Genomic DNA, 23,606 nt, shown 5'->3' with positions numbered 1-23,606 from the left:
AGCAAAGAGTCTGGGTCTGTTTCCAAATGACAGGCAGTAACTTGTGGGACACTGCAGGGATCAGTGATAGGATCACAGCTATTCACAGTCTTTTGAGATAAACCAGTTGGAGAGAAATAACTCTTTGAATATTTTTTTTTGGATTTTAGTGAAACATTTTACATATAGTATCATGCAGAGGATTGTACCACAATGTCAGAATGCTTGGTATGGGTGGAGGACTTCTACAACTACAGAAAAATAACTGAACCACAAGAAACAGAGGCATTAAACAATATAATTTGCTAGGTACTTTGGAGATCGGTGTTGATTATTACGTACTTAAAATGAAATGGAAAAGCAGCAAAACTCTACAAGTTTGCAGATAACACCAAACTAAGGAAGAATGGTAAATAAATTACAAACAAGCTGATCAAATGCAGAAGCAAATTTGCAAAGAACGTTTATTTTTGTTCTTGCTACATACCTTACAATATGGCCTTTTGGATTACACCTTCATATCTCTTGGAATCATAAATTTATCAAAATGAACTTGCACATGGGGGAAAATGTTTACCTGGTGAAGAGAGGCAAAAGTCTTAAATAAAAAATAACAATGCTACTTTGGTTTAAAAGCTTAGTAGACAAAGGATTTAACAGGAAAACATATTTCCAAGATACTCAAAATGTAATCTTCAATAGTCTGTACAAGTACCAAATGAAAAAAAAACAGATGACCCCAGGAATTCTGTAAATCTTTTTTAATTCCAGCAGAACGGTGAGCTACTTCTAACCTTACACACACGACCCAAAATAAAATCAGACATCCTTAAGAGATCATGTGGTGTTTGCATCATGGAAAAGTGAGTTGTAGAGGAGTGAAAAACAAGCATTAAAGGAAATAAGATTTTTGGAATTCTGTGGTTCGGTTACCTTTCACATTAAAAAAAACCTAAATGTCTTAATAACAGGAAAGGTGGAGACCTAACAGGTAGTGGGGAAATAGAGGAAGCTTATATGTAGAATGAGGTCAAATGAGGATAGCAAAGTGGAGTGCAGAGGGTGAGGGGTGAATTTAGGTGCAGGTTGAAAACCATACGACACAGAACCTGGAAGTAAATAACAATGATATTACAGCATAAATTGCTATGGTGGAAGAAAATCAAAAGTTTTATTGATCTACATGGAACAGTCCATTAGGCATGTACCACAATTTGGCGAATAGAGATATCAGGTTTATGGCAAGGTGTAATAACACTACTGCATGGAAGGGAAGCAAAAATATAGACAATACAAGTTAGTTATATTGATTAATTTTCATTTTAAACAGATCAAATACTTTACATCCTAATGATTTAAAACTTCATTAAGTGAACTGTTGAAATTAGACTGGTTTTAATCTTGAGACACAAAGATCTCAACATATCCTCATTATTTACATTTTCACTAGGTCAGTATAATGGATGTTTTTTGAAACACCCAAATTCTATAAAACCATTAAGCCAGATCTATGATTTATGCAGGAAAAGTCAAGCAATTTGAAAATCCTGCACACATTGATTACTATATCAACTAGATCTATGGGTTTCAAACTGGTTTTCAAAAATACTTAATTAAGCACAAATTCTTTAGATTTAATTCAGTGGGCATTTGGAGTAAGTACTGACCTATACCGACATAACTGTGCTTCCCATATCCAGTGTGAAATTTATTCCTTCCCTCCAAACTATTGTTATCAATTTATAGAATCATGGAGTCCCTACAATGTGGAAACAGGCCATTAGGCCCAACAACTCCACACCAACGTTCTGAAGAATAACTCGTCCAAACCGATTCGCCTACCCAATTACCCGACATTTGCACCTAACTAATGTACCTACCCTACACGTCCCTGAACACTAATGGGCAATTTAGCATGGCCAATTCACCTAACCTGCATATCTTTGGATTATGAGAGAAAACCAGAGCACCTGGAGGAAACCCACACAGATGTGGAGAGAATGTGCAAACTCCACCCAGACAGTCGCCCAAGGCAGGAATCGAACCCAGAGGTCCCTGGCGCTATGAGGTAGTGACACCAACTACTGAGCCACCCTGTTACCCTAAATTGTATTTAATATTATCATTGCCAGAATGACTGTTATGTAGGCTGAAATAAACTGATTATATAATGCTTTAGGCTTTGTCTTTAAACTTAGGTTAAAAATTAAGGGAGTCTGTGGCATTCTGAATTCAGCCTGACAAGTGTAGCTCAGTTAAGGGAATGGGCAAGCAAGGTCACACCTGGAATAAACAGCATGGGCAACTTTGCCAGAAGGACAACAACTTTTGACATAGAAAGGAATGTGCATGATTTGTGCGAGCCAGTGACGGTGAATGCAAGGAGGAAATGGTCTCCAATCAAAGAGATGATAGTCAAGAGACCCTATTCCATAGCCATAGGAAAGAGGGAGATTCACCCTAGCATTGCCAAGGAAAGAAATAAAAATCAGTGGACTTTACTGCCGGCATTGGATTTGGGAAATTCCCCAAATACAATTTGAAGCACCTGGAAATGGTGACCTAAAGTTACTAATTGGTGAAACAGGCAAACAAAAACACATTAGAAGCGATTTTGTGGAGAGTGCAATGAGAGAGATAGAAAAGTGGCATGTTCCTTTCTCCAGTTTATATTACATTGCCTACTGAAAACAGCATTAATGAAACACTCCCTGTAAATTGATACACAGTAATCTTACTGTCTTATTCCTTATAGCCAATAACTCAAGTTTGGATTTCTTTTCAACATCAGTCTTAAACGGATTATAACAATGTTTTTTTTTCTCCTTGCCTGATACACTTCTTACAGGAAGATATTAGAAAATAAAGAAGAAGAGTTTTGAAAGGAGACAGAAGAGAAATGGATAAGAAGAGTGGAAAGTCTGATCAATAATGCAATTCAAATTGCTAAAGTGTCGAATGTCTAGTGCAACATTTACAAAAGACTAGTTGCTAGTTCACACAGTACTATCATTCCCACATGCACACTATACAGTGGAACCTCGATTATCCGAATATGATGGGCGGGCACTATTTCCTTCGTTTGATCGATTATTTGGTTAATCGATTAAATGCCTTTCCTCTGGGGCTTGGAGTTTTTAAAAAGTCTGCTCCTCATTCTGAACACTGCAACAGCATACTGCACATGAGGCCCGGCCCCAATCGCACTCACCACCCCACCCCAATCACCTTGCAACAGCTCGGCCCCACCCCCCAGAGCCCGTGCAACAACTCAGCCCTGCCCCCCCCCCCCCCCACCACCACCCCAATCCCCTCGCAACAGCTCCACCCCATGCAAAAGCTCGGCACACCCCCCCATCTCCCCAATCACCGTGCCACAGCTCGGCCCCGCCCCCCCACCCTAATCCCCTTACAACAGCTCGGTGCCGCCCCATCCACCCCCCCCACCCCAATCCCCGTGCAACAGCTCGGCCCCACTCCCCCCACCCCAATCCCCGTGCAACAGCTTGGCCCCGGCCCCCCAACCCAATCCCCGTGCAACACCTTCCCCCCCCCCACCCCAAATCTCCATGCGACACACCCCTTGCACTCAACCCCACCCAACACACCTCCCTCCCACCCCCTCTCCGGGGCAGCTGGACTGGACACCAACAAGACTGCTGCAGCTCCCTTTGTGGGGTAAGTCTCCAAATAGCTCACACACGCAGCCACAGCCACACACGCAACTTTTTACTGCAACTTTTTGACAGGTTCCATATTTGTCCTGTACAGGACAATGTTGGAGAGATTATGTGTGGAATAGGGGTTTAGGGTACACCCCTGTATAGAACTCCAGGGAAAAAGTGTGGGGAGAGAGAGGGTGGGAAGTCAGTCATTTAGAGATGATGCCTGTTTAATCACTAAATAAATGACGCAATAACTGTTGGAAACATGTCTTTGATGTAATGTTTCCACGGGGACCTCGAGATCTCCTTTGGATAATCAGATTTTCAGATAGTTGGCATTCGGAAGAATCGAGGTTCTCTGTATATATAATTCTGAAGCAGGGTCATTTAGGACTTCAACTCACTTTCCCTCTGAACAGATTCTGCCTGACCTGAGTTGCTCCAACATTCCCTATCTGTTTTATATTCCCAATGCTGTTCTCGTTTGAGCACATTATTTACTAATTGCTTAACTTAATGACATTTGTACTTTATTTTGATACTGTTGTAAAAGCTGGCACTTACTAAAATTCTCACTAGAGGCAATTCCAAAGTAAGGCACGCCGTCACTTCCTCCACTGCTTCCTACATCCTGAGACTTGGCATAACTTCTCACCACAAGGCCTTACCACATCTTCAAAAACAAACTGAAAGAGAAAACCGGAAGTAAATGTTATATTATGCACACAAATACAAAAACCTGTTCAAACAAATGTCAGTTCTTTAATACCATTCTCGGCTATAAAAGAATATATAAAAGAATAATAGACTGTCAAGACACGAAGAAAAGTTTCATTACCTCCATTAATTTATTTATACTAGAAGGAAACAAGATGGTACTTTTCCATTCCATGGAAAGTTGACTGTAATTTGGAAATTAGTTTACTGTGCTAACATATAAATTCAACTAGTGAGATTACCAAATAGTACAATTACACAATTAAAAATAATTAGAATTTGAAATTAATATTCAAAGAACTGACCAGTATTCGTCGCACTTTCTCACGATCAACAGCGAATGAAATAAATATATACATGCAGCACAAGAAAGCAGCAATGGTAGTAATACAAAACATGAGCTCAGTGAGAAGGGCTCAATTACTGAAGTACAGGGCTGTCAACAGATTGCTTTATGTTGTACTCTCTGGAGACCTGCAGGAACAAGACAGCATTTCACAACTAGCGTAAAGGAATATAACCACATATTATTCAAAAATTCCAGTCTTGATTAAACATCTATGCAGAGGCTATTTATCCAAGAAACATAGCAGTTTTACTATTTGTAGTAGCCATAGATACATCCCTGTAGCACAGTATTAATTGGTTTGCAGCAACGTAAAAACTTAGAACACAATTACTTTCAGAGTTGAACTTAAAAATGTACAGATGAATTCAGGCAAGATCAACAAGCATGCAACAACATATGCAATAAAGCACCAAACTCTTAGGCATGATTCAGCTGACCAATAATCAATTTGTTGCACTAAGTAACTGCCTCCCAGCAAACAGATTATATTCTTATAACTCAACTATAGCTCAACCAAAATGGGCTTTGAATTTCTCAGAAGGAAACTGATAAATGAAGACCCAAACCTGTACAAAGTTGATTAATGGCCGATTTGCTTTTAGGCGTAACCCTGAGCTGGAGACAAAGATTAACTGCTCTGTCAGCCAACTCTTACAGCAGGGCACCATTAATTGCTTACTCATCCAATCGATTTTTCAACATGCTGCAAACTATTACAGCAGATAAGGTGCCAGAAAACATTTCCTAATGTTAAACTTGGACATTCTCAAAAGACTGCAATAAATACAAAAATATTATTGGTCTTCGTAACTGCTTTGAGTCCAACATTTAAAAAAAGGAGCAGCACATACAGTTTCTAGATTACTTCATTTACTAGATCTTGTTTCTCTAAATTCTGCCTTTGGGATAGCAGATTGCAGTACAATTCCAAGTATACCAGCAAACCTTTGATACCTCAATCATTGTAGCAATTTTTAAATTTATCAACATATATAAAGTGCCTACAGACTATTTAACCTTAGGCAAGGAGATATAATGGCACCACAAGCAAGTTCAATTCTGTCCCATGTATATTTTCAACAAGGCAGATATCAGAAAATGTAATCCTACAATTTCAGCCTGGAGAAATTGAGGATCAACCACAGCAACATCCAAAGTGTAAGCTGAGCAAAGAGTTAAAGCATTCATTTATCTGGGGGAAATAAAAATGCTGCTTCATTTTTGATGAGGATTACAAAACAAGCATGTCAAGATATGTTATATTTGGTACTTCAGATAACTGACCACAACTGCCAAAAGTATCCAGACAATACTCAAATTCTAGAAGCTATATATACTTATTTAATAAAGGATTAGTATAGCATGTCTTAATAAATTCACAAGCTACTGTGCACTACAAGAGTACATAGAGTCATAGAGATGTTACAGCATGGAAATAGACCCTTCAGTCCAACCCATCCATGCCAACCAGATATCCCAACCTAATCTAGTCCCACCTGCCAGCACCTGGCCCATATCCCTCCAAACCCTTCCTATTCATATACCCATCCAAATGCTGCAATTGTACCACTCACTTTCTCTGGCAGCTCATTCTATACACGTACCACTCTCTGCGTGAAAAAATTGCCCCTTAGGTCTCTTTTATATTTTTCCCCTCTCACGGGTGGCATGGTGGCACAGTGAGGCAGCAGTGCTAGAGACCCGGGTTCAATTCGCGCCTCAGGCAACTGACTGTGTGGAGTTTGCACATTCTCCCAGTGTCTGCATGGGTTTCCTCCGGGTGCTCCAGTTTCCTCCCACAGTCCAAAAATGTGCAGGTTAGGTGAACTGACCATGCTAAATCGCCTATAGTGTTAGGTGAAGGGGTAAATGTAGGGGAATGGGTCTGGGTGGGTTGCGCTTCAGCGGGTTGGTATGGACTTGTTGGGCTGAAGAGCCTGTTTCCACACTGTAAGTAATCTAATCTAATAATCCTAAACCTATGCCCTCTAGTTCTGGACTCCCCGACCCCAGGGAAAAAACTTTGCCTATTTATCCTATCCATGCCCCTCATCATTTTGTAAACCTCTAGAAGGTCACCCCTCAGCCTCCGCGTTCCAGGGAAAATGGCCTCAGCCTGTTCAGCCTCTCCCTATAGCTCAAATCCTCTGACCCTGTAAATCCTCTGTAACTCTTTTCTGAACCCTTTCAAGTTTCACAACATCTTTCCGATAGGAAGGAGACCAGAACTGCATGCAATATTCCAACAGTGGCCTAACCAATGTCCTGTACAGCTGCAACATGACCTCCCAACTCCTTTATTCAATACTCTGACCAATAAAGGAAAGCATACCAAACGCCACCTTCACTATCCTATCTACCTGCGACTCCACTTTCAAGGAGCTATGAACCTGTACTCCAAGGTCTCTTTGTTCAGCAACACTCCTTAAGACCTTACCATTAAGTGTAGAAATCCTGCTAAGATTTGCTTTCCCAAAATGCAGCACCTCGCATTTATCGGAATCAAACTTTATCTGCCATTTCTCAACCCACTGGTCCAGATCCTGTTGTAATCTGAGGTAACCCTCTTCGCTGTCCACTACACCTCCAATTTTGGTGTCATTTGCAAACTTACTAACTGTACCTCTTATGCTCGCATCCAAATCATTTATGTAAATGACAAAAAGTAGAGGACTAAGACACCGATCCTTGTGGCACTCCACTGGTCACGGGCCTCCAGTCTGAAAAACAACCATCCACCACCACCCTCTGTAGTACAGTTGCCCAACCAATTCATATGCATATTTTTTGCACTTCCTTCATTTAACATCTGTTACTATCAAACAGCATCACGAGGTTTGTCAAATACAATTATCCCTTTGGAAATCTGTGCTTTTTAACAGATCTATTTTCTTTTCAACTGGGTACATATTTTTAACCTCAATAAATGAATTATTCCAACTACAGACATTAACGTATCAGACTTAAAATTACCTGCATTATCTCAGATTTTTTTTTGTCCTAAATTGGCACTCTCCAGCCCTCAATCATGTATCCACAATCACATACAGCCCTGAAAAGTGAATACCTCAGGCTTTTGTAGCGCAGTGGTAGTATCCCTCCTTTTGAGTCAGGAAACCCAGGTTCGAGTCCCATCTGCTCCAAAAAGTGTATAATAACATCGCTGAATAGGGTGTTTCAAAAATAACTACCTAGGGCTGTGGCAATTTCTTTCATGATTATCATAGCGATCCGATCTGGCTCTTTTGATCTTTCGAGGTTAACATTTAGGATCATTTAGGAAAAAACCTACCTGAATACTGTTCAGTTCACTGTCACTTCTTGTCCAGTATCCTTTTATTTAATAAATACTAATGTTGCATATCAAATACCTTTAACATTTTTTGATATTCCGCAAACTGAAAATTTCTCGTTTTGGCACATCCCTTTTCACATTTGTAAAATGTTTCCATTTTATTCTCAGATCTTATAATTTTTTTCCATTATTACAACCCCAAAGATCATCTTCAATTTTGATTAGTTCTACTATCTTTTGTTTTATACATACTCAAACGTATGAAATGGGACCAGAATGGACCATTCAGCCCATCGAGCCAGCTCTGCCATCCAACACAATCATGACTAATCTGTTTGAATTGCAAAATTCCACATTCCTATTTACTGCCAAGAACTATTCTACTTCCTTTATTTTTAACCCAACATCGTTAGCCCATACTTTAGAAAACGACGTTTAGAAGTATTCTATTGCAACTCTACAATGCTATGTGCAGATTTATCTTGTTCTAGCTCACTCATCACCTTTCTACAATCTGCTCTAATTCATTGTTGAGTTCCAGTTTTCAGGAGGACGATTTGCCCTTTCAAACTGGCTCCTAAACCTTTTCATATTATGTTCATTATTCAAGATGTCCATCCTAATTTCGCCAATATACCTCATCTATTTCATCATTCAGCAGATTCAGCAGCAACCCCTACCTTAAAATGCCATAGAGCTGTACAGCATGGAAACAGACCCTTCGGTCCAACTCATCCATGTTAACTAAATGTCCTAAATTAATCTAGCCCCATTTGCCAACATTTGGCCCATATACTGTACCTCCAAACACTAAAGATAACAAATGCTAAAATTACAGTGGGTCAGACAGCATCCATGAGAGATAGCAAGCCAACATCTCAAATCCAGATGACTCTTCAACCCACTGTGATCTCTGGCATTGGTTGTTTTCAGTAGATTCCAGCATTAGCAGTAATTTGCTCCGTCTAAACCATTCCTATTCATATACTCATCCAGATACCTTTAAAATGTTGCAATTGTACCAGCCTCCACTTCCTCTGGCAGCTCATTCCATACATGCACCACCCTGTGTGTTAAAGTTGCTCCTTGAAGTCTTTCCTCTCTCACCTTAAACCTAGTTTTGGGCTCTGCTATAATCCTCTAGTTTTGGGCTCCGCTACAGTCTTTATACCCCAATTTATTGTTCCATTTTTGTTCAGCTTATTGTCAGACTTCTATAAATGCTTACAAAAAGTGTAGGTAATCCTTAAAATAAATGTAATAATATAATACATGGGATGTTTTTTTCACATACTGTTTTGTCTCTTTGCTTAAATGTTTCAATGACTGAAGTATAGATATTTTATCTCACTACTCGATATCTCCCTTACTAAAATATCATCTCTTTCCACAATCTTTTTAGCCAATGTGCTTACGTAGCTTTATCCCAAGGTTCAAATTCAATTCCAATACAAGAACCTACTTCGGCTATCCACCATTTACAAGGCAAGTTACAGTGTGATGAGCTAACCTCCACTTGTCTGGATAAGTGCAGTTTCATTAAACTGAAGAGGCTTAACATCAAGTAAATAATACAGCTTGCTCAGCTATTACACCATTCACCATCTTCATTCAAGCAGCGACAAATTAGTAGCAAAGCATACAATTTACAAAATTCACTGCAGCAACTCACTATGGTTCCTTTGATAGCACTTTCCAAACCCATAACCTTTATCACCGAGAAAGACCAGGGCAATGGATACATGGGAACACCATCATCCACAAGCTCCCCTCCAAGCCATACATCATCCAAAACATGGAGGTAACACTGTGTTTCTACTTTGCGATAAGCCAAAATCAAGGAACTCATTCCTAACAACGGTGTGGTGAACAGACCCTCCATGGACTGCAATCGTTTAAAATAGCAGCTCAGCACCTCAGCACGGGAAATAAATGATGGCTGAACCAGGAACAGGCATATTGTGTGAAAAAAATAAAATCCTCAATTCGAATTGTGAAAAATAATAATCGACTAATTAAATTAATAATAAAGTTATCTCATAGACCATTCCAAAACAACTTAACACTTGAGACACAAAGAGATTAGTTTAGGTGTGACTTTGATAAGAGCCATTGCAAAACTGTAGAAAGTGTGGAAACATGATTGGAGGGACTCAAAAATGGTGGAGATGAGGATAGAAGAAACAGGCGAAATTGGGTTTACAATCACAATTTAGAGAAAATGTTCTTCCAGTTTTATCTCTGAATGGAAGGGTAATGAGCAGTTGTACCAGATGATAGTAGGTCCAGATAGTTAGCCAGATTTGTAACTGTAATCTGTATCCCTTGAATGTAAGAGTGTGGAGATAAAGTACATACAATGGGAATATCCAGGTTGACAGAGAATAATTTTATTGAGGCCTAGGGCATAGTGGGTGAAGATAAAGACACAGGTGAGCACATCACTGCAACCCTATCAAGGTTTCTAGCAAAATGGATAAATGTCCTTAACAATATCAATTAACACCCTAAAATAACTTTTGCCCCATGCACTATTTGCAAAGCATTAGCTGAGATCTGCTTTAAGTTTCGACAAATGATACATACACGACAACTGGTGTAAAACTGTGCACCAGCCATCCAAAGTCGATGGTATATTCCAGGCTGATCTTTCAACATCATCGTACTCAGTCATCTTCATTTATACTTAGCTGACACTCACTGTACTAAAGCCCACTCAACTCATGACCTCTCAGTAGGTCAAACATAGGATTGCTTACCTTCAAATTTTCCTTTCTCACTGCTGTCAAAATGCTTTTGAAATCCAAAATTTATAAATAAAATGTGGTGGCGGCATAATGGTAGTGGACTATTAATATAGAACCCCAGGTAAATGCTCTGGCAACATGGATTCAAATCCCACTATGGCAAATAATGAAATTTCAACTCAATTTAAAAAGAAACAGAATTTGAAAAGCTGGCCCAACTTTTTTTTGTCGATTCTTGTAAAAAAAACCCATCTGGTTCACTAATGTCCAACAGGCAAAGAAATCTGCTGCCTCACTGACCTACATGCGACTTCAAATTCACAACAATGTGGTTCAAAATGACATATGGCAATAAATGTTGGCCTAGTCAGTGGCACCCACATCCCATGAATGGATTTTTAAAAATCGTTTCTTACGCATCATCATCCTGCCTATTCTTTACAGCATTAATGTTATATCGAACTATGGGCTTTCCTAATTTAAGAAAGAACTCTTTTTAAACAATGGTTATATGCATAACAATTCATGTGATATACTAGTTGTCAAACAAGCAGTGCTTTCTAGTTATTTTTTATAAGCTCAGCATAAAACACACAAACTATTCAAATCTATACGTGAAAAAAATGCTCCATCTCAAAAGATGGCACTTGATCTGCTAAATAGTATCCTCCACAATTTAGAAGTCAGTGATGTTTCCTATTCACAGTTCCAATGATACGTCAGTGCAGTCAACATTTCATGACATATCACTTGAATACCAACATCATACTTAACTAACAATGTGTGCAAATCAAAAATGGAATCAGGATCCAGTCTTCGTACAATGGACAAACGTAACCACTAGAAAATGGAAACAACCCAGCAGCATGTTAGTAATGTGCCTCATTACTGTATTACCTATGGACAACTGGGACTTTACTTTGCCACAACCTTCTCGTGACAGACCATGATAAAACATTTAGGAGCTCAGTGTGGGATCTTTGAACATTGACATAAAACTGGCCATGGAGTAAGTTTAATTGGGATAGGATCAAAGGCTAGTTATATTTTAAAATAAAATGGTATTGGGAATAGCTGCAGACACAGGGGATAGCTCTGATGTTTAGAGAGGACATGACTGAGGCTCTCAAATTGACAAAGGAGTTACAACTGGAATTTTCAATAAAATATATGATAGTAGGAATAATTAAAATTTAAGAACAGTTCTGACTTGTGAGAATGCAGGTAGACAGCCCTTTATCCGAAAAGCTCCAAAGTCCGAAGGTTTTATTTGTGAAGTTTTCTTCTCATTCGCAAGGTTGTTTGGCGTGCAAACAGTTAACCCAACTTCACACCCACTCGACGCGCGTCACTCAGATGTGACATGGTGGGGGTGTGGGGGGTGGGGGGTAAAGAGAAGAGGGGTTGGCCCAGCTCTGGCAGGCCTCAATTCTGTTTAAAGGCCCCATTTTACTCAGTGAGTGTGCTCCTCCAGTAAGATTTTTAAACCTTTCACCATCAAACTGTCACTTATTCAGAAATTTGGAAAATTCTGAATTCCGAAAACCAGCTGGTCCCAAGCATTTCAGATAAAAGGATTGTGCACCTGTACAAGTGGACCTAGGCATACTAAGTTGTGAGTGACATGAATTAATAAGAATTCAATTGCAGTTAGTTAAAGCTGCATGGTTTAAAGACAACAAACTCCCAATCAACAACAAAATAGAAAATTGCTGGAAAAGCTCAGCAGGTCTGGCAGCAATTTCTGTTTTTGCTTCTGATTTACAGCATCCACAGTTTTTAATCTCTCTATCAAAATCAGCAAAATGAAGGAGCTGGGAGGCATGCCTTCTGCATCAGTTGTGCCAAGGTGGAGATGGTTGACAAGTTTCTTGAGTGATGATCACCAACAATCTGTCCTGGTCGACGCACAAGGAGACAACCATCAAGAAAGCACAACCACGGCTGCACTTCCTCAGGAAGCAAAGGAAGTTCGACATGTCCACAAGGACTCTTACCAATTTTTATAGATGCATTATAGAAAGCATCTAATCATGGTAATGGATTGGAAGAAAAGGAATTTGTGGACTGTCTACAAGATGGCTTTTTTGGAGCAGCTTGTGGTAGGGCTCACTAGAGAACATGCAATACTGTAATTAGTGTTGCGCAATGAGGCAGACTTGATAAGGGAGCTTAAGGTGAAGGAACCCTTAGGAAGTAATGATCAAAATATGATTGATCTCAAATTGCAGAGTAAATTCATAGATTGAATCAGAGGTAACAGTGATATAGCTGAATAATGGCAACCACTGAGGCATGAGGGAAGAGCTGGGTAGAATTGACTGGGAGAGGAGCCTAGCAGGAAAGGTAGTGGAACAACAATGGCAGGTGTTTCTGGGAGTATTCAGGACACACAGCAGAGATGCATCCCAAGGAAAAAGAAGCATGGTAGAGGGAGGATGAGTAGGGAAGTCAGGGAGCACATAAAAGAAAAGAGAAAGCATATAAAGTAGTGAACAGTGGGAAACCAGAGGATTGAGAAGCTTACAAAGACCAACAGATGGCAACAAAAAAGAAATATACAGAGGGAGAAGATTAAATAAGAGGGTAATGATTAACGGCTCCATTTCGAAATGGCAGGCAGTGACCAGTGGGGTACCGCAGGGATCCGTGCTGGGACCGCAGCTTTTTACAATATATGTAAATGATATAGAAGATGGTATCAGCAATAACATTAGCAAATTTGCTGATGACACAAAGTTAGGTGGTAGGGTGAAATGTGATGAGGATGCTAGGGGATTACAGGGTGACCTGGACAAGTTAGGTGAGTGGGCAGATGCATGGCAGATGCAGTTTAATGTGGATAAATGTCTGGTTATCCACTTTGGTGGCAAGAACAGGAAGGCAGATTACTACCTCAATGGTATCAAATTAGGTAAAGGGGCTGTTCAGAGAGATCTGGGTGTTCTTGTCCACCAGTCAATGAAGGCAAGCATGCAGGTACAGCAGGTTGTGAAGAAGGCTAATAGCATGCTGGCCTTCATAACAAGAGGGATTGAGTATAGAAGCAAAGAGGTGCTTCTGCAGCTGTACAGGGCCCTGGTGAGACCACACCTGGAGTACTGTGTACAGTTCTGGTCTCCAAATTTGAGGAAAGACATTCTGGCTATTGAGGGAGTGCAGCGTAGGTTCACGAGGTCAATTCCTGGAATGGCAGGATTGCCTTACACGGAAAGACTGAAGCGACTGGGCTTGTATACCCTTGAGTTTAGAAGACTGAGAGGGGATCTGATTGAAACGTATAGGATTATGAAAGGACTGGACACTCTGGCAGGAGGGAACATATTTCCGTTGATGGGGGAGTGCCGAACCAGAGGACACAACTTAAAAATACGGGGTAGACCATTTAGGACAGAGATGAGGAGAAACGACTTCACCCAGAGAGTGGTGGCTGTGTGGAATGCTCTGCCCCAGAGGGCAGTGGAGGCCAAGTCTCTGGATTCTTTTAAGAAAGAATTGGATAGAGCTCTTAAAGATAGTGGAGTCAAGGGGTATGGAGATAAGGCTGGAACAGGATACTGATTAGGAATGATCAGCCATGATCATATTGAATGGCGGTCCAGGCTCGAAGGGCAGAATGGCCTACTCCTGCATCTATTGTCTATTGTAAGCTAGCCAACAATATAAGGGAAGACTGTACAAGTATCTTTTGATATATAAACGGCAAAAGAGAGGCAGAAGTGGACATGGAACCACTGGAAAATGATGCCAGAGAGATAGTGGGAAACAAGCAAATGGCTGAGGAATCGAATAACTTCGCTTCAATCTTCACAGTGGAAGATACAAGTAATAACCCAAAAACTCGACAGAGTCAGGGGACAGAACTGAGTATGGTGGCCATCAACAAGGAGGCAGTTATAGAAAAACTGAAAGGCCTAAAGGTGGATCAAATGAATTATGCCTCAGAGTTCTAAGGGAGATAGCTGAAGAGATAGCGGAGGCATGACTGGTGATCTTTCAGGAATCGTTAGAATCAGGAGGGTCCCACAAAGAACTTAAATTATGAATACGACTTCCCCATTAAAAAGTTAGCAAGGCAAAAGGTACAAAAGTATCGAATGATTAGCCTAACCTCAATCGTGGGTAAGTTCCTGGAATCAAGGAGGATGAGATTTCTGATTACTTGGAAATATATAGCAAAACAGGAGAAAGTTTCATCAAGGGGAGGTCATGCCCGAAAAATCTGCTAGAATTTTTTGAGTAAGTAATGAACAGGTTAGACCAAGGAGAGCTAATGAATGTTATCTATGTGGACTTCAAGAAGGCCTTTGACAAGGTGCCACACAGGAGGCTGCTGAGTAAGCTAAGGGCCCATGGTGTCAGAGTCAATCTGCTAGCATGGATAGAAGCTTGGCTGTCTGGTGGAAAGCAGCAAGTGGGGATAAAAAGAGTCCTTCTCAGGATGGCAACCAGTAACAAGGTGGTGTTCCACAAGGTTCAGTGTCGGGTCCACCACTTTTTACTTGATACATTAATGATCTGGATGAAGGAACTGAGGGCATTCTGGCTAAGTTTGCAAACCATACAAAGATAGGTGGAGGGACAGGTAGCATTGAGGAGGCAAAGAGGCTGCAGAAGGATTTGGACAGGTTAAGAGAGTGGGCAAAGGGGTTGTAAATGGAGTACAACATGGGGAAAATGAGAGGTCATACACTTGGTCGGAAGTAGTGGTGTGGATTACTTTCTAAATGGGGAAAAAATTCAGAAGTGTGAAGCGCAAAGAGACTTGGGGGGTTCTAGTCCAGGATTCTCTCAAGGTAAACTTGCAGGTTGAGTCAGTAGTTAGGAAGGCAAATACAATGTTGGCATTTATTTTGACAGGACTTGAATATAAATGCTTGGATATACTTGAGGCTCGACAAGGCTCTGGTCAGACCACATTTGGAGTATTGTGTGCAGTTTTGGGTCCAATATCTCAGCATGGATGTACTGGCCCTGGAGCGGATTCTGAGGAGGTTCACGAGAATGGTTCCAGGAGTGGATAGCTTAACATGAGAAATATTTGAGGACTCTGGGTCTACACTCGATAAGAGTTTAGAAGGCTGAGGGGGTGTGGGGGGGGGGGGGGGGATCTAATTGGAAAATACAGAATACTGAATGGCCTGGATAGAGTATGTGTTGGGAAGATGTTTCCATTGGTAACAAAGACTAAGACAGCCTTAGAGTAAAGATCTTTTAGAACAGATAAGGAGAAACTTCATCAGCCAGAGAGTGGTGAATCTATGGAATTCATTGCCACAGAAAGCTGTGGAGGCCAGGTCACTGAGTATATTTGAGACCGAGATAAATAGGTTCTTGAGTATCAAATTACTCAAGGGTTACAGGAGGAAAGCAGGAGAATAGGGTTGAGAAACTCATCAGCCATGATTAAATAGCAGAGCCGACTCAATGGGTTGAATGGCCTAATTTCTGCTCCTATCTAATGGCCTATCTGGGTGCATCAATATGTTATGGCAATTTCTGTTCCCAAGACAAAGAAACTACAGAGAATTGTGAACACAGCCCGGACCATCACAGAAATAAGCCTTCCATCCATTGGCTCCATCTATATTTGCCGCTGCCTCAGGAAAGCAACCAATGTAGTCAGAGACCCTTCTCTTCCGCCCTTTTCCATCAGGTACAAGATACGAAAGTTTGAAAACACATACAAACAGATTCAAAAACTGCTTCTTCCCTGCTATCAGACTTTTGAAGGGATTTCTCAAATGTTAATGTTGATTCCTCTTTCTCTGTGGCTCTAACGCTGTATTCTGGAACTCTTCTGCTACCTGATGCACTTTGCATGACTAAAGCATGCAAAACAACAGTTTCACCATGTCGGCACGTGACAATGATTAATCAAATGAAATTCATCACGCAAAATAGATAATGCAGCTAGAAATAGAAAAGAAAGTACATTGAAACTGTAAAGAAAGGGAAATAGGTGAACTTTAACTTCAAGACTTGAATTTCAGGAGACAGAAAGAAAGAAAAACAGTGAGCACTCAAGAGGTTGGAGCTAGATATTCAGCAAAGTAAAAAGGATAGGGCAATGGAACGGAGAAAGCTTGTAGCCTTACATGTGACACATTTGCTACTTGCCATGCAGGAAAACACTTGACCACGGTGGTGAAGGCCCATTTGTTCAGAAGAATTGGGAACATCTGTTCTTAGTGTCAATGGATCGGCATAAATAAGATGATAACATTTGTTTACTTGTGGAATGTGTGGCAGTACTTCCTTCACACACAGGGAGCTGGAAGATTGTGCATATTTCCCAGTAGGATGTCTGATAACTAAAATTATGGTTATATCAAAGACTCTTAACAAAACTCATACTCAATAGGAAAAGATCTTGTAATTTAATAAGCTAAGTGGAATATGCCCGTAAGAGAACAATCCTGATATATCTTCACATATACCACACTGAGCCGATTTGAATTTATAAATCTCAGCTCCCTCATTCTGATTGTTCTGGAATGGTGAATGTCTCATTACCCTTACAGGCTAGGAAAACACAAAGACTGAAACTGACATAGTAAGGAAGTTGGAAGATATGTGTGTGTGTGTGTGTGTGTCTGTGAAAGAGAGAGAACGAGAGCATGCGGGAGAGCGAGAGAGAGAAAAAAAGAACATTCCTCTGTAAATTACATTCACTGAGTGAAGGGTTCGGGGAGGGGGAGGGGATGGAAGCCTGTGGAAAGATGAACTCTGTGGTCTGATTTGAGTGAACAGTGGCTTGTCTTAGATTGAATGTGTGTGCGCGCTATTCCTGGATCTCGAGCTCTAGGGAACGTGATGAATTTAGTTTACGTTCTAGAGATCCAAAATGATTTTGAAAGAAAAAGCCATTTTCTAAGACATGATACTGGACATGTTATCTGAGCGGGGTTACCTTCTTACCTTTCCCATATAGTTTAGACTAGGCCCTCGGTATGATGCCCTGTTAAAAGGGAAGAGTTATCTAGCCAAAGCAACTGGCCATTTGGGGCCTGGCTGGATCAAGATTTCCCACTTTGATGAGCACGTAGCTTAATTAGTCAAGTGTACTCAGACCTGACTAACTCTCTTACTTGACTAACTTTTTGCCTTTTTATTGCTGCTTATCTGATTAAGGACATGTGGTGTTTTTGTAATTTTAATACCAAATTTTGTATAAAGACAGCTTGTTCGCAGCAATTAGGAGAGTAGCCTGAGAGAGCTCTTAGGGGTAAGAGCTGGCACTACTACTCTGCTAATGGTTTTAGAACCTTAGCTCAAGTCTGGCTTGTAAGTATCAATGTTATAGTGTAACATTGACGCCATTGGTAAGTAAAAGGTAATAATTTAAACTAAACTGTAAGAGTTTTATATCCCAGACTACCACAGAGCACAATCTCTGGGACAAACCAAGAAAGGCTTACAAGTCAAGTCCATCAGGGATTCCCTTGGCCATCTCAAGTAGGTACTTTAACAGAACTGAAACAAGAATGCAAGCTTAGGCAGATGAAGTTCAAACAAAAAGGTGACTTCATAAGAAACAGGCTCTGATGAGGATACAATTCCATAATCTAAAGTCAAGGAAGGAAATGTTTAAATTTGTACAAGCCGTACTAAAATTTGATGGAAAGGATGTGGAGTTGTTTAGTTGTTTGAAAAGGTAGCAAAACAAATGAAATGGCCAAAGGAAAACAGAACAAGTTGATAGGTGGAGCCCATTAAATTTATGCATCATTATCAGAGAAGTTTTCTACGGATAATGAGTGAATTCCTGAAGCATATAGGCAGATGTTTTGAAACCGAAGGAAACAGCCTAGGCAAATACACAGTGCATTTAGAAGGGTAAAGCAAAGCAATTTTGACTGGCAGAAACGATTCTCTTACAAGAATTTAAAAACACACTATCTTGAGTATTTAAAACCCATGTTGAACACCAGAGAGCTGCAACTGTGAGATAGCAGGAAGAGCTGAAATTACCCATGATACATAAACCTAACTCTGGGCGTTATCTATATCACTGGTAAAATTAACACGATGGAAAATGCATAAACAAGAATGCAAGGATGTTGGAATAGTTTGTAAACTGAAAAAAAATGAAAAAAACTCCAAAGATTCTGCATCAACTAATGATCTTGTAACTACCATTTTATTGGTAAAAAGCATCATGTTCATTAACATCATTTAGGGAAGGAAATCACCCTTTTTCCATTTCCACCTCCATAGTCATGGGTGAGTTAACTAATCGCTGAAATGATCTCTTAGTTCTCAAGAAGGTTGTTATCTAACCAGAATACAGAAATTCTCAATTTGCATCATCTCAGTCTTTGTATCTATTGCAACTAATCTAGTGAACCAAGTACAGTTAAAACTTTTACTAATCTGGTAGCAAACATGATCTAAGAAACAGCAAAATTGCTCTGACACATGATTACCATGGGCACAGAGTGGCAACAGTGCTTAGGGGTGAGTGATGGGTCTGGGTGGGATGCTCTTCAGAGGGCTGGTATTATTAATCTACACCAGGAGGTAAGTGCAGGTTGAATTCCACCAAAATTCAAAAGAATATGATAACATGGGCTGACAGCAGAAAAATAAATCATGCAAGATAACAGATTATTGCTGAAAGTTAATTGGATCAATAATACCTTTCTGAGATAAGGCATATTCTCTTCGATCTGGAACATCTGCAACTTCCGTTGCAAGCTTGAGGTTATCTACCATCAAACACACTGTATGATGTGCAATTGTACTCGTTATAGTAAGACATTTGGTACATGTGCAGATTAATATTATTGGACATATTTTTTAAGACAGTTCCAAATATTACAAAACTATTTGTCAAGATTTAATCATTTGTATTAGGCAAGAAGGGATTTCTTAAAAATTCTTGAGATCCAGTGTCTCTGACACTACCCTCGACTTTATACCTATTGAGAAGGTGCTGAAGAACTGCCTTTTGAACCACAGCAATCTGGGTGGTGAAGGTACTCCTATGGTCGTTTTGCACAATTAATTCCAATATTTTGCACCAGCTGCAAAAAATAAAAGCAATTTATTTTCTAGTTAGAAACAGGCACAACTTGGAAGTGAGCTTATTAAATGGTGACAGTATTCTCATGCACATACTGTCCCTTGCTAATTTATTTCTTTATCTACTCTGAGATACTATATTTGCAAACAATGTTTTTATTAGTAACTACATCCACAATATAAAACCAATCAAAATTAATGGAGTCTTCACTACACCACATGAGGAGTCAGCGTGAACAATATAGACGTTCATGCCTACTGTCATTCAATAAAATCATGCTTGACTGAACTGTGGCCTGAACTCCACCCTGCTGCATGATCACTTGCAGCTATGTTCGATTAGAGTTCCTTTTGTTATTAATTTCTTTAAAAATTGATTTTTTCCAACTAGATAAATTTGAGAGTAAAACACCTGTTTCTTTTTTTTGATCATCAAATCTCTGTCCCATTAAAATATAGATGATTGTGCAAGATGCATTAGGTTGGAAAGATCACCGAAATATGAAGTATATTGAATTGGATCATTTGTGCTGATATCATATCATAGAATCTCTACAGTGTGGAAGCAGGACCTTTGGCTCAACAAGTCCACACCAATCCTCTGAAAAGCATCCCATCCAAACCCATTCCCCATTACTCTACATTTACCCCTGACTAAAGCACCTAACCTACACATCCCTGAACACAATGGGCAACGTAGTATGTGCAATTCATCTAATCTGCACATCTTTGGATTGTGAAAGGAAACTGGAGCAGTGCTAAGCACCGAGCCTCATGTATGTTACTTTCTCTTGTTGACTGCTTCCCATTACTTTGTTGTGCAAAAATTGAATGATTTGACCTTGAAAGAGTCCAAAATTTCCCCTTACAGATGTTTAATGTAACCGTAACAAGCAAGTTTATTGTGTCTCTATTTGAAAGTAGTCACTACAGGCCAGAAATGTTCCCCACTTCCCTCGGATTTCTTTGATATGTCAAATTTTATCAGGTCCCAACACATCACTCCTGTCCGGTTGATTATTGCCCTCTCCCTTGGCAGGATAAATGTATGGATAAACCAGGCCAATGGCTCTACAGCAGAACAGAAACCTGCTTTGTGAACGGTGTGGAATGCTTTATCGACACCAGCCAGTTCATCCCAATCGACTGGTACAGACATAAAAATGCAGAAAGTCACCAGAGAGTTTGAGTGACTGAGTGAGCAGGAGTATACTGTGGAACAGCAGCACAAAAGACGTGACTTCACACATGGCACAGTGCGTGTCAGGCACAGTGCAGAATGGGCAGGAAGCATTGCTGGGGCACAGCTCTATGGGACTTGCTAGCCCCCGACTGCTCTTGGAAGGACCTTAACTCGGACTATTATGTCCTTGATACTGAGTCTCCTGTACAATCATCTTGCCATTCAGAAATAAAGCAGGAGGCATTTTTAACACAAACATGCACTCAATACAATGAAACACAGTGGTGTCTTCAGCAAGAAAAATTAAATGTGGTATCCAAGATAAATTGTCTATTCAGATTGGGATTCATGATTTTCATAGAGAGAACAGGTTTGGTGCTGCAGGATTTTTTTTGAGCTCCCCTTATTTGCAGATGGACCATTGGACAACCTTTATTGTTCATTTAGGGGATGTGGACTCAGCTGACTGTTCCAGTATTTATTGCCCATCCATATTTGGCCTTGAAGCTGTGATAATGAACTGCTCTCAAACCAATTCAGTCCTTTTGATGTAGGTATTCCCATTGTGCTATTCGGGACGGAATTCCAGAATTTTGAGCCAACAGTAGAATATCTCCACTGACCATTTTGACTTTTAAAATAGTAGTTACGCTAACAGGCTATGGCACTGCAGTACTGGAAGCCATTCATGTGGGAGGGAATGAAAAGGAATGTAGTGGTGGTAGAGGACCATGTGGAGGATTTACACAGTTTTTTTGCGCAGGCTGCAAGAGCCCAGGTGCTGCTGTTATCTGCCTGGTGCTAGAATTCAGTCTATGCATTTTGAGCTAGAGAAGAACTTGCAGTGGTGAGGGGAGGATCCAGTTTTGGTACTCCACATTGACACCAGCAATACAGGTAGAATGAGGGGAAAAAAGAAAGAGTTGTGCTGAGGGATTATAAGAAGTTAAATATCAAATGAAAAAGCAGAATTAAACAGTAATCATCTCCAGGTAATCACGTGAACCACAGTATAGTGGAATAAATTTCTTTTTTAAAAAAAACACCCACCTATAGACAGATGATTATCTAAAATATATCAAGAGTTTAGATTGCAGAACAATTTTATGCACTGAATAGTGTAACAAGAAAAATTAAAAAAGGACAGAAACACAAGTGTAAGTTCAATGCACTTTGCAAGACACACCATACTTGCATTTGTGTAGCACGTTTAAGATAGAAAATATCAAGACACTCCACACCTGGAGTTAAAATATTTGAATATGATCTAGAGATTAAGAAGTTTTAAGCAACCATAATATGGGATAAGTTGAGTATACAGGCAGAAAAAAATATGTTACACACTAGGAGTTAATATGGCCTTGTCAAGGAAACGTTATGGGTGAAAAGTTTAATTGAGTTCTTTGACAAGGCGACACATTGTGGATGTTGTATATTTGGACTTTCTGAAAGCATTTGATACAGTGCCACATGGTAGGTTATTTAGCAAAATAGAATTGTTTGGGATTGATGGGTCCTTGGCAGCATGGATTAGGAACAGGCTAAAAGACAGGAAACCGGAGGTAGGTATAGATGGGCATTCCAGATTTCTCAAATTGAAAGTGATGTTCCCTAGGGATTGGTTTTGTGAGCCTTGCTTTTTTCAAATTTATATAGTGATTTAGAAATGGGTTTTGAGAGCAAACTATCTAAATTTGTAGATGATACTAGCTAGGGAGAATAGCGAATTGTGAGGATGATGCTGAGTGACTCCAAAGGAAAATTGAAAAATTCGCCCAATGGGCAAACACTCGGCAGATGAATTTCAACACAGTGGACTGTGATGGTAGAAGAAACAATACAGGCTCAGAAGTCTAACTTTGAGGGTAGTACTCCTTTTTGATTCATCTGTGGGATGTGGACACTGCTGGCTGGTCAGTGTTTATTGCTCGCCCCAAATTGCCCATGAGAAGGTGGTGGTAAACTGCAGTCCATGTTCTGTGGGTTGACCTACAATACTATTAAGGAGGGAATTCCAGGAGAAGAGTGACCTCACGGTTCATGTGCATGACTCTCTGAAGGTGGACAGGCAAGCTGGAAAAGTTACAAACGCTTATAGGATCCTTTGGTTTATAAATATAGGCAAAGAGTGTAAAAGTAAAGAAGCGATACTATACCTCTACAAATAATTGGTCAGACCATGTTTGGAGTAGTGTGTTCATTTCTGGCCACCTTATTTATGGAAGGACGTTAAAGCCCTGGAGAGAGTTCAAAGGACATTTATTAGATTGATACCAGGAATGAACGATTTTAAATACAAGGAAAATTTAGAGAGATTGGGCTTATTCTCATTGGAGCAGAGAAGATTAAGAGATGACCTTATTGAGGTTTTCAAAATTATCAGCAATTTTGACAGGGGAAAGAAGGATATTGTGTTTTCATGATTGGTATGTCAGTAATTAGGAGTCACAATGTGAACACTGTCAGCAAGAGAACGAGGAATGAGATGAGGAACTTCTTTACTCAGTTGTTAGGATTTGGAATGTGCTGCCTGGGAGAGTGGGGGAGGTGAAATCGATAGGTGGTTTCAAAAGACCAGTGAATATATATTTTACAGTAATCAAGTTCAAGGGCTACAGAGATAGGGCTAGAGAGTGGGAGCAGC

At 40.1% G+C, this 23,606-nt stretch overlaps 1 protein-coding gene across 5 annotated transcripts in view; it reads right to left on the bottom strand.

The window, feature by feature from the left end:
• The window catches only part of LOC140476331 (F-box only protein 34-like), a 45,148-nt gene that overhangs the window by 11,384 nt on the left and 10,158 nt on the right, over positions 1-23,606 (bottom strand). The window contains exons 2-6 of one of the 5 annotated variants that reach the window (XM_072568767.1): positions 23,119-23,199; positions 19,677-19,781; positions 4,667-4,835; positions 4,209-4,330; positions 467-556 (exon numbers count right to left, since the gene is read on the bottom strand). The gene's annotated coding sequence lies outside the window, so the exon portion shown is untranslated. Of the gene's footprint in view, positions 1-466; positions 557-4,208; positions 4,331-4,666; positions 4,836-19,394; positions 19,656-19,676; positions 19,782-23,118; positions 23,200-23,606 lie in introns of those variants that run through there. The other 4 variants (XM_072568768.1, XM_072568770.1, XM_072568769.1 and 1 more) reach the window with 4 other exon arrangements.

The sequence above is a fragment of the Chiloscyllium punctatum genome, chromosome 4 (assembly GCF_047496795.1).
Source record: "Chiloscyllium punctatum isolate Juve2018m chromosome 4, sChiPun1.3, whole genome shotgun sequence".
Lineage (NCBI taxonomy): Eukaryota > Metazoa > Chordata > Chondrichthyes > Orectolobiformes > Hemiscylliidae > Chiloscyllium > Chiloscyllium punctatum.
This window is presented reverse-complemented; position numbering and strand designations above follow the sequence as displayed.